Here is a 12,633-nt window from a genome sequence, read left to right as displayed (position 1 = left end):
GCAGTGTGCCACCGTGATAGAAAAAAAAATGTGTTTTCTTTCAACCAATCAAAAATAAGCACAACACTTAAATCTATTTTTGTTTCCTACATCTCTCTCTCTCTCTCTCTCTCTCTGCTATATGCCCGTTCTGTAGCTAAAGAATATGAAAAAAAATCATTCCTTAAAATAAGGGTTACTTCAAGTTTAAGGGCTACTTAAAATCTCAACAAGTTTTTCTTAATTCTTGTCGGTACAATTACACTTGAATATGTGGTTTTCTTTTTTCAAGCAGAACAGAATGAGGATGTAGCAGTGAAAATAACAGCGCTTTTATAACTAGAAGGATAGAGAGATGTCAGGTTATTTTCACTGCTAAAAAAACTGTTATTTTCGCTCAACGGGTTCGCCTGCCAAGTAGCGAAAATAGCAGTTTATTTTGCTGCTCCGCAAAAGTACTACGCAATTAAAAAAAGCTAGGGCAGACTGGGGAGTCTGCACAAGACTCCCCACTGTCCGCCGCCCCAACTCTTTTTTTAAAATTAATTCAGAGTCAAAGTTTTGTGATACAAACATAAACATGAAAAATACATAGATTGAAAAGAATGCAAGTAAGCCCAAAATGTATTATATTTCATGAATTGTCAGGCCTTTGGCCATGTATACAAAAAAGTTATCAAAGAAGAGGTGGCTAATCGGAATCCTCATTGGATTTCGAGTGCTCGTCATCATTGTAATTGGCTAGTCAGAGTTGTTCTAGGAAAGTTGTCATTGATCATACACACTACCTCAATAGCATTGAGACGAGCCATCTCAATGGATGTAGGATCTATATCCTTTAAGTACATGTATCCACATATATAGCGATCATGTGTAATATTTATTATACATAACGTGTGAGAGTATGAGAATACCGAATATGCAATATAACTTAGCTAGTGAATTGAAGAGAAGATTCATACCTCACCAAGCTTCCCATTTTGTAGATAGTATCTCTCACCTTCTTGTCTCCACAACTAACTATAGCAATTGGAAGAATAAACATGCATAGAAAAAATTGGAAGCTAGTATATGAGCCTACAAATTATGTATCATAAAGAGAAAATGAATAAGAGAATATTTATATACCTATAATATCTTGTACCAAAATCATGTGTCTTGAGGCCATATAATTGTACCTCTCCTTTGTTTTTGGTCTTTGTGAAGGAACCCTTCAATGAATACATTCCCCTCGTTGGTGTACGAAAGAGGCAATCACACTTTTCACCTTATTGTGCTCCTTGGTTAATATAACCATGGTGACTTTGGTAGGACCATGTTAACACTCTCAGTTTCAATTGGCCATGCACTTTAAAGGCATCCAGTATTTTATAAGTCATCCCCCTTCTTGCACCCTTTATAATATCTCTTTTACCAATTAAATGGTCCTAAATATTTGTCCCCGCATTCTTGAAGATATGCATGGGATCTAAGAGACAATCGATCTTCATGTCACACCAATATGGAAGTTGAAAGAAGATTGAGTGTCTAGACTGCATCTCATCAGGTGGTGGATTGGGGGTGCTTCTCCATGCCTCAAACAAATCTCTACCTCTCATCACAAGTGGTTTCCTCCTTTTGTGACATTGGAGCTTGCTTATTATCATCTATGACCTCCCATCCAAAGAAGTCATTCACCATGTCGTCCATGAAGAGATTCTCTTCTTCCTCATGTGGCAATGGTGGAGGCACCTCATTCATTGGTTGGCGAAGATGAGTCTCAGCCATGCTTTTTATATGAAGCCTTGCCACCTTTCGCACTCTACCCGATATCACCAAATGGTGTGGCATGTTACCTAGCATTGTTATGTGCATATTATATATGCATATACTAGGATGCTAACCCACCCTAGGCTTTTAGCATGGGAGCATGGGAACATGCTCTAGTGGGACTAGGATTAGCCCTAACCTTGGGTGGAGGTTAGGGTCAGACAATCAAGGGTCACACATGGAAATGGAAGGCCAAGAGTCACTCTGGAAATGGAAGGTCAAGAGTCACTTGAGTGCTTTCTAATATAATAGGGACATGGGGTACTCTCAAAAGGAATGTTCTGTTGTGTAGAGCATTGTATCTACTCTCTTGCCATTTCATGCTAGAGCTATGTGCTGCTGGAATGAAGTCATATCTCTTGGTGGTATGGGACACCAAGGTAAGGTATATGGTACTTCATTGTATTTATGTGTGCACCCTTAGGCTCAGGGGTGGTTGGGTGAATGTGTATATGCCTGGTTTATGCATGTTTATGTATAGTAATTAACTAGAGAGATCTATGGGATTTTAATAGTGGTATCGGAGCAGTCTCTAGTTAATTTTTGATGTTTTTTCTCTCATTATACCAAAATTTTAGTAAATTTTTAAAGTAAATTTTAACATTTACTAAGCAAAAGGTGTTATTGTTTGGTTGGTTTTGGTAACCTATGCATGTGGAACGTCAATATGGTGGTCGGAATGCATGCTTCTCAATTTTAATGGACGTGTCGACCTTGCGGGAAAATTTCGTGAGTGGAAATGCTATTTTTCTCTATTTTTATGATTAAAATAAGCATTTTATAAAAAAATTACCAAAATACCGCACATGCTATTATGGGTATTTTTTAGTAGAATGGATTTTCTAAATTTTTACAATTTTTAGGAGTTTTTTCTAATTATTAAGGAAATTTTTGGAACATTTTATGGTTTAAAAAATACCTTTTTATGCATTTTTTACAAGTTTCCCACGGGCATGCTATCAATTTTCTATTGATTTTCTGTTGAAATACAGTAGGGAGCAGCATGTCGATGCATCGGGTTCTCTCCCATGTGTGGCATTTTTTCCATCTCTCAAATTCGAGTGTTCCTTCATGTTCTTCTCCCTCGTGTGAACACCTCTTAGGTGGGGTAGATTTGATTAATATTAATCATGATTAGTAAAAAATAGGATTAAGACTTTAATCACAGAGAGAATGGAGAGTGGAGAAGAAGAATTGAAGGAAGAGAGAGTGGAGATGGAGGATGAAGTTGGGGAGTGAGCTCTTTGCTCCTCTCCTCTCCCTCTCCCTCTCAACCGTGCACTACTCGGGGGGCAGGAGGGGGGGCTTTTTTTCAGGCCGCCGACACATAGCCCCCCCATGTTACATAATTTTAAAAAAAAAGCTTTATAAGCTTTTAAATAATTTAAAAAAAAAGAATTAAAAAATATTTTCCAAGATTTTGAGATCTTTTATTACTTAAGATCTCCCTTATTCGCGTCCTTCCCCATACATCCGAGAATGTAGCATGTGGGGGATTGGGGTACCGACTATGTACAGCCTCTATCACCTCCCCAACTAATCGGCTATTTTGATCTTTAAATTTAATAAAACAATTTCTATACAAGTTTGATACTACCCCACGCATGTACTCCATTACCTCCCTCCCCCTCGCATCCATCACTATCCCGCCCCTATCCGTCACATCATAGCAGATCACTCCCTCCACCTCTCTCATCTCCTCCTCTTTCGAACTGTCTCCTCTAACTCTTCTCCCTCTATCTCCTCTCTCACCGCGTGCCCTACTACCTCCCCCACCTCCCCCACCAAAGCACTCGCAGCATCCTCCACTCCCACTCTTCCTACTGCTGCGGGTGGAGTCACGACTGGGGGATTGTCTACGTGACGGTGGCTGTGAGCCCTGACGTGACGGTGGCTCTGAGGGGTATAGACACCAGGGGGATGGGCATACATGTACTCTGTAAGCTCAACTGGACCAGGATGGCGCCCAAAATGATTTAGCATCTCCATCAACCAATTGCTGTATGCAAATGGATCGGATGAAGAACCTGGAATATCCATAAAGAATCTGTAAAAATAATCCTCATGTACATCATGGGCTGTCTCTTGACTCACACAAATATCATCATTCAAGTCACCTATTAGCCTGCAAACCATAGAAACAAGAAACGCAGTCTCGTGTATACACCCGTCTAGAAACGCGTGTATACACCCGTCAAAAAACGCGTGTATACACTTGTCCAAAAACGCGTGTATATCCACGTGAACACTCTGTGCAGACAGGATACACGCATTTCTACACGAGACCTGCGTAAAAAAAAATTTGAATTAAAGCGACCGACCTCTGACAATGTGTCCTTATAAAAGGCCCACTATCGCTCCTGTCAGAATCGTTCACCCAAAATCGTGTGCACAGAAGCAAAAGGACGGAGACAAACCCAAAAAGCAAAGAGAAAATAGCATAAACAAATCTGAGGAAGGAGACAAGGCAAAGGACAAACTGACTCACCTCTGAAAAAGTGAGTCTTCTTTCTTGCTCGGTTTCCTCCCGTGTGTGCTCCTTCTTTGCTCCCTCCTTGCACTTAGGTTTCGTTTTTGTTGGAAGAGGTGAAAACGAAAGCAGTGTTGATATGTTAGTTCAAAATCTTTATTTGGGGAAGGCGGGCTATTTTTAGTTTAAACAGATCATCGCGTTTATAAACACGTGTATGTTCGCGTGTATGATAATTTAGATGCGTTTATACACTCATTTTGTAGGAATTACCCGTGTTAATACACGCGATTTTTAGGAAATAGCCGCGTTAATACACGCAATTTTTAGGAAATAGCCGCGTTAATACACGCGATTTTTATACTTTCATTAAATACATATTATGATTTTGTGTTTTCTGGTTTGTACATAGGATGTCATCAACCTCCTCAAGCAGTTCTGGGGAAGATGAGACAATGTGTCATCGTAATCGCGATGTGGTGTTGGGATAACGGATCAAATGTATGTGTAATCGATGTCAAGGATGCATTGTACGAGCACGTCGAATTATCTTGAATCACATCTCCATGTATGGAGAATGGAATCAAACAGGTTTAGAGGTGAGTAGATGTAAATTGATGGTATTTAAATGACTCATGGTATCCAAATTAAATTAATAGAGTTGTAATATATAAACTCTAATTGAAGCAGGATGCAGTACCACACCCTAACATGGTGCCCTACGCGCGACGAGAGCATGCAAAGCGTCGACGAGATGATGCTAGAGCTTCAGGATCTATTGTCAGAGATGAGTGGGAAAGGGATGACAATAGCCCTGCACCCCACGAAGTTGTGGAAGAGGAAGTGTTTGATGATATGGTGCGGAATCTTTTTAAGGATGATCCCAAAGGTATGGACGACGATGATATGGAACAAGAGCATCTTTACAAGGCTTAATCGACACCGGTTTTTGAAGGGTGCACATTCTCTATTTTACGTGCTTCACTTGAACTACTCAATATACAAACAGTTTATGGATGGAGCAATGCAAGTCTGGACGCGTTATTGAAGTAAGCATTCTAACTTACAAATTTGAATTAGTGGTTTAAAGTTTAGGATTTAAGACTAATTATAATTGATGATATTGGATGCAGGTTATTATCAAACATGCTTCCAAAGGGAAATAGACTACCCACCTCAAGAGACATAGCGAGGCGCTATGTGACATCTCTTGGAGGATTGGATTATGATCGCGTACATGCATACGTCAATGATTGCATTCTCTTTCGTGGGACGCATAAGGAGGCTCGACATTGTCCCACTTGTGGTGAAGTAAGGTATAGAACAGATATGAAGAGTTTTGATGTACCTCGTAAAGTCTTGCGACACTTTCCTATAATTCCTCGCATCAAACACATGTTCAAGTGCAAATCCATAGCAGAGCTCATGTCATGGCATTCCTCACATCGATCGGATGATGGCATGTGGAGAATTCCCGCAGAGACTCCTGCTTGGAAGCATATTGAAGATGAGTGGCCCAGCTTTAAAACAGAGCCCAGAAACTTGAGACTTGGCCTAGGTATGGATGGAGTGAATCCATTTGGTTTCAAAAGCACCGCATACAGCGTGTGGCCAGTTGTGTTGGTGAATTACAACCTTCCACCATCAATGGCGATCAAGAAGGGACATCTTATGTTATCCCTTCTAATTCCAGGGAAACATAAAGTCAAGCATATGGATGTTTATCTGGAACCGTTGATTGATGAGTTGGAGGAACTATGGAGAGGTGTTGCGGTGGTGGACATTAGTAGGCCTCCCTCCTCTCGACATTAGTAGGCCTCCCTCCTCTCGACACTTCGACTTAAAAGCAGTGTTGATGTGGACAATGCATGACTTTCCAGGATACAGCGATTGTTCTGGTAAGAATTCTAATTACCTCCCTACTCTAATACTATTGGCTATATATATTAATTATAAATATTGACTTTATTATTCTAACTTTTATTTATATTTTAACAGGTTTGAAAACATCGAGTAAACATGCATGTCCTATTTGTGGCCCTTCGTTTTAGTACATGAGTATGCTGACGGTTTGTGTAAGACCATATTCGATAATCATCATCGATTTCTCCCCTCAGATCATCCTAAATATGTTGCTAGTAAGAGTAACATTCCTCCACAAACACTTCGTGCAAAAGATTGGAAGCTTATTTAGGAGTCTACAAATATTCTTCCTCCAGATGGCATGAACAGGTATAGTAATGTTTTTTCAATCTTGTTTTGTGTAGTCTCTAATTGGATTAAAGGTCACATAGAGCAATCCCTTTTGTAGGTACTCCATTTTTTTTGGCTACCATATTGGACCCATCTTAAGATCAACCATCTTCTTGATCCCATGCACATCTTCAAGAATGTGGGATCTGGTATTTGGGAACATATTATTGGTAAACGAGACAATGTTAGCGTACGTGAGGACTTGCGGGTCGCAAGACGTATGCGTCAAGCTTGGCCACGAGAGGTGGGTGGGCACGTTCGTCTTCTGCCTGCACCATGGATTATATCAAAGAAAGAGGAGAAGCAGGTAAAGCAGGCCATCACCACTTTGCGTACTCCCACTGGATACATGAGATCATTGAAGGGAGCCTTTACAACCACTAAGAAAAGAGGCGTTGAGCAACTATATGGGTTGAAGTCCCACGATTGGCACAAGATGCTCCAAGTAAGTGTTTTCCAAGTCTTGTACGTTGAAATTAAATTTTGTAATGCCATAAACCATACATACATGTGCTCTTATGTGCGCAGTTCATACTACCTACTAGCATCGACCATTGTGCAAATAAGAGTTTGAAAAAATGTATTTATAAGATGGGCGAGCTTGTGAGGTATGTAAAACTCATGTCAGATCACCCTTCATTATACCTTGCAAAATGAACGTGCATGAGGTATAACGTACTATTTATTTATTTTTCAGATATGTTAGCTCCAAAGCAATTGATCCAGCCACGTTGGATGATGCGCGTGTTATGGCAGTGGAGGTGGTTTGTTTGGTAGAGAAGACTTTTCCGCGAACCATTCTCACAAGTCAACTACATCTCATTGTGCATTTAGTAGACGAAATCGCTTTATGTGGCACTGTGCATGCATTTTGGATTTTCTTCCTAGAGCGCTTCATGAAGACCTTAAAAGACTTTGTGAGGCAAAGTGCAAGGCCTGAAGGAAGCATGGCCGAGGGTTGGTTGATACAAGAGTCTCTTGTATATATTTCAGAATTTCTTGGTCAGGTGGACAGCTCTTTGCCACGACTATGGAGCAATGAAGGATGACCTCTATTGTGTCTCAAGGAAAAAGACAGAGTAAAGTAATTGACAGAACATTGATTGATGATCTCAATTTCACTTGCATCCTTAATAGTGATGTGATAAGCAGATGGGTTACAAGATATGAGGATGCAAAGACAAAAAGGCAAGCAGAAAGAGCTCTCTTTCGGAGGCAACATGGCTCTCGTAAGGCGTACCCTAAGCATCTAGTAACACTTCCGAATGATATCCATGTTGATTAGTTGCATGAGGAAATGGAGAGAGCAGAGAGCGACGAGGGGCTGCATATCACGGCGGAAGAATGGGAGTATGCATGAGGATGTATGTTAAAGGTACATAGAACTAATGTTTTGCATTAGTTATAAGTGATTTGCTTTTAATATTTATTCACATTGCTTACACAAATATTGCTTCTATTTCGGTCCAGTGCACTATGTTCAATGCTATATGGTGTGAAGGCAAGCATTTTCGAACACAAAGAATTGATGAAAAGAGGAATACACAAGATTGCGGTGTCATTAGTAGCTTTGAGGGAGCTAATGGAAAAATGGATGATTATTGTGGCACAATCCAAGACATATTTAGGCTTGACTTTCGTCGCTTCTTTGTGTATGTTTTGGATGTCAAATGGCAAATAAACGTGATGGAAAAAGGGCCTGATGCAACGATAAAACGCCATGCAAGTGGCTATGTAATTGTTGACTCTACAAAGTTTTGGCAAACAAAGAAAGATAGGCTCGTATTGCCACAACAATGTGAGCAGGTATGCATTTTTTTACTAATGTGTTTCATGTACATATATATCTAAGCTCGCGTACCCCTTGACTTTTGATATACTAATTAATTACTGTAGTATGTGTATTTGAGTAGGTTATCTATCTACCAATGGTGCATGACATTAAATGGTGGTACGTCATCCCTATTGCACCACGTTCCAAAGTGATGTATAATACATTCACTGATATGGAGCATATGAAGGATGTAACAAGCCGCAATGAAGATGATGTCAAACATGCCAATGAAGATGTTGTGATCGATGATCAAGAAACAAGAGATGATCATGATAATGAGGATGAGCGTGCCATTTCTCATGATCATGAGAGTGACCCTACCATTGAGGATGATGGTGATGTTGATGAGGATGATCAGGACATCGATACCATTATCAATGGAGTACAGAATATCGATAGTGGAATAAATTTAATCGTAGCCTTACAAATTGATCAAATGGATATTGATGTTGATCGTTTGGCAAGGATGGATCTTATTGAAGATGAGATCGAACCCTAACCAATCCGTCACTGTATCGTTCTAAATTGATGACATTTCTATTGTATGTGTTGTCTTTTAATTATCATCTCATGATTTATTTTTGAATATATTTCATTGTTGTAAATGCATGTAGTGGGATTGTGTAATGATATATACTGTAATGTACTATGAGATGGTTTAAAGAAAATAGTTATTAATTTTGTAAAGGAATTTAGTTTTTTTACCAAGTGTATATTGATGCGTGTATGGCAGCGTGTATTGATGCGTGTATGGCAGCGTGTATATAAACGCGCTTATACACGCGCTAATAAATGCAAATATACACGCGAATTTAAATGCCAAAATACACGCGCCCGATTCTATTCAAATACATGCACGACCATACACGCGCTCGTAATTTATCGCGTGTATGAAACGCGTGTATGGCAGCATTGTCTTGTAGTGATTGGATTTGAGAATTGTAAAACGGAATTGATTAATTTCGTGATCGATAAGATTCTTGAGGTAATTTTGTTTTCTAATTACCAAAAATTAGGAAACTTCTAGAAAACGTTTTAGAAATCTTAGAAATTGATATTTTTGAAATATCAATTGTATTTTGGTAAAATTTATCACTGAAATTTTCTGGAAAATTTAGATTTGGAGTGCCATAAGATGGAATTTGGTGGAATTCAAAATTAGTAAATTTTGAGGCCCTAAAAAAGTAGGAAAAATTAGAAAAAAATCATGATAATTCTATTTTCTCAAGAATTTAATATTTTCGAGGGTTATTTAGTGTTGAAGTACGTTTTCACGTGCTTACATTAGATAGATGTGGGTTATTCGTATATTATTAATGCGATTGTACCTCGTATTAGTAGTTATTTCTATTAGGATTAATTTTAGACGATGTTTTTATTATTTTTTACCATTGTTTAGGCATTCTTATTAGACCTGTTCCTTACTTTCTTCGATGATGGCTAGAATTTGTGTTCCAAGAGTATCTAGCTTTTGACACTTGTCCATGATAATTTATTTCTCACTTATTTAAGTGTGGTCTATGCTTAAATTCCTAAGCCTAAGATAAATTCTATCATGTGTTAGTTGATCTAGTTGTTTTGGTGGATTTTACTAGATGGTTTACCCCAAACCCTAAAACTTAAATCGTAAAATCAAAATCCTAAACCCCAAATCCTAAACTCTAGACTCTAGACTCTAGACCCCAAACAAAAACCCTAAATCCTAAATCACAAACCCCAAACCCTATATTCAAAACCCTAAACCCTAAATCTTAGACCCTAAACACAAACCATAAACCCTAAACCCTAGACCCTAGATCTAAATCCTAAACTCTAAAACACCAAATTCTATATCCCAAACCCTAAATCCTAAACGCCAAACCCTAAACCCTAGATCCCAAACCCTAAAACCTAAGTCCTAGACCTCATTTGACACCAACGACATCCAAACATTAACACATGCTAATAAGGTCTCGATTTTATTAAATATGACCAATGCCTCAAAGGTTGAATGAGATCATGGTACCTTGAATAAGCACACATCACATTTGTATTAGCATGAGTTAATACTTGATTTTCCATCTCAAATGATATTATCTATTGTTACGTCTATTTGTGAGAAGCTCATAAAGTGCATGTTGTTCCAATGAACACTTGACTGAATATATATGGCTACAAAATAAACTTGATGCTCTTGAATAATTTTTAATATCCATTTAGTCTAAGATGCACACTTCACATATGCAATGGTTTGATGATGAAATAACATGAATACTTTTATAGTTATTTAGTCTTAAATTAAAGTTTGAAATGTGTAGATTATTTTAGACACCAAGGTTATGAAATTAAGTTGGAATGTGTAGATTAGTTTGGACAAAGGTTATGAAATTAAGTTGGTTCAATCTTTGTAATAAGTTTGTGGTTATTTAGCTTAAATTAAAGTTTGGAATTTGTAGATTAGTTTAGACACCAAGGTTATGAAATTAAGTTGGTTCAATCTTTGTAATTACTACTTTGAGCCAAAGCTTATTTGATAAAATAGTCCCCCTAGAGATATCATGACCTTTAAACTTAACTATTGATTTTGGAACTACTTTATTCTTATCTAGATTTGGCTTAGACTCTAACTTTTATGTTATTCACAACGCATAGACATAAAAGATTCTAGTCCTAATTGGGAAATACATAGGAAGAGTACATAAAAAAACATATAGAAAATATATATATATAATATATAAAGGAAAAGTAATGGCTATATATCTATTTATCATTTAACAATGATAAGAAGTGAGCATAAATAACCATTTTTGGCCTAGCATTAAGTCATGGACCATGGTTATGAGACCAAACCATGATAGTTTGTATAATATCTATGATAGTGTGCGAGATAGATAAAGACACATTTGTATCAAAGGTTTAATTTGTATCACATAGCATCATACTTGAAGACGTTTCGTGTGTGTGTGTGTGTGTGTGTGTGTGTGTGCGTGCGTGTGCGTGTATAGACACATACACACGCGCACACACACACATGTATGTATACATATATGTGTGTATATATACACATGTATGTATACATACATGTGTATATATATGTATATATTTGTATGTATATATGTGTGTTTGTGTGTGTGTGTGTGTGTGTGTGTGTGTGTGTGTGTGTGTACACACATATATGCATGTATACATACATATACACATACATACATACATACATTGTATGTATGTATAAGTATACGTATGTAAGTATATATAATTATGATAACTATTACATACAGATATTATATTTTTAAATAATATAATCATAATTTATATTACTATACTAAATTTTACTTTTTAAGTTAGCTCGTTGCCCAGGCATCATGTGCCAAAAGGAGTGCAGCGAGATGTACAGAAGATCTTAGTGCAGGCCATAACAGCTATCATATTTGTCTAGACTATGTATGGTATCTCGATCTCTCTCCCAAGTAGGGATTTTTTTGCTTTATTTATTGATTTTAAAAAAGGTATTTGCCTTTATGTATTGATTTTAAAAAGGTGCTAGTGTGAAAAAGACAACCCTAATCGAGCAGTACGTCAATATCCAATGTGTAGATGCGTCTTGAACGACCGTCATCAACTCATCGCCATAGTCTTGAACGACCATCATCGCCTCCTCAGCCAGTCATCGTCGCCTCACTAGCCAGAGTCTTGAACGACCATCATCGCCTCCATAGTCTTAAACGACCATCATTGCCTCCTCAGCCAGTCAGCCATAGTCTGTAAGGTACTCATCCCCTCCTCAGCCAAAGTCTTGAACAATCATCATGCCTCCTCAGATTGCCTCAGCCATAGTCTTAAGGTCATCACCACCTACATTTTATGCTCTCTGTAGGTGGAATGAGAAGATGAGGAGATCCTTTAGTTCTCTAGTCTATTTCATCAGACTGATCATTATTGTTAAGGCATACATTACACGCAAAAGTGACTGTAAGTGGAGTAAAAAAGTGCCCATAAGTGAAGTAGATGTAGATGTAGCATGCATTACATGTAAAAGTGCATGTAAGTGGAGTAGATGTAGTTGTAGATGTAACATGCATTACATGCAAAAGTGCCTGTAAGTGGACATAATTATTGTAGCATGAATTACATGCAAAAGTGCAATAGATGTAGGGCGTCTCTTGAGGTGGTAGGGTAGGGGGCTAGCCATCACATAAGTGCAAAAGTGCAATAGATGTAGGGCGTCTCTTGAGGTGGTAGGGTAGGGGGCTAGCCATCACATAAGTGCTGATCGAAGTTAAGAGTAAATAATATTTGTTGTATTGCTAGG

This window comes from Cibotium barometz, chromosome 49 (genome assembly GCF_041138505.1).
Source record: "Cibotium barometz isolate CiBa-2024 chromosome 49, ASM4113850v1, whole genome shotgun sequence".
Taxonomy (NCBI): domain Eukaryota; kingdom Viridiplantae; phylum Streptophyta; class Polypodiopsida; order Cyatheales; family Cibotiaceae; genus Cibotium; species Cibotium barometz.
The sequence above is the reverse complement of the archived record's forward strand: the minus strand, read 5'-3'. Positions refer to the sequence as shown.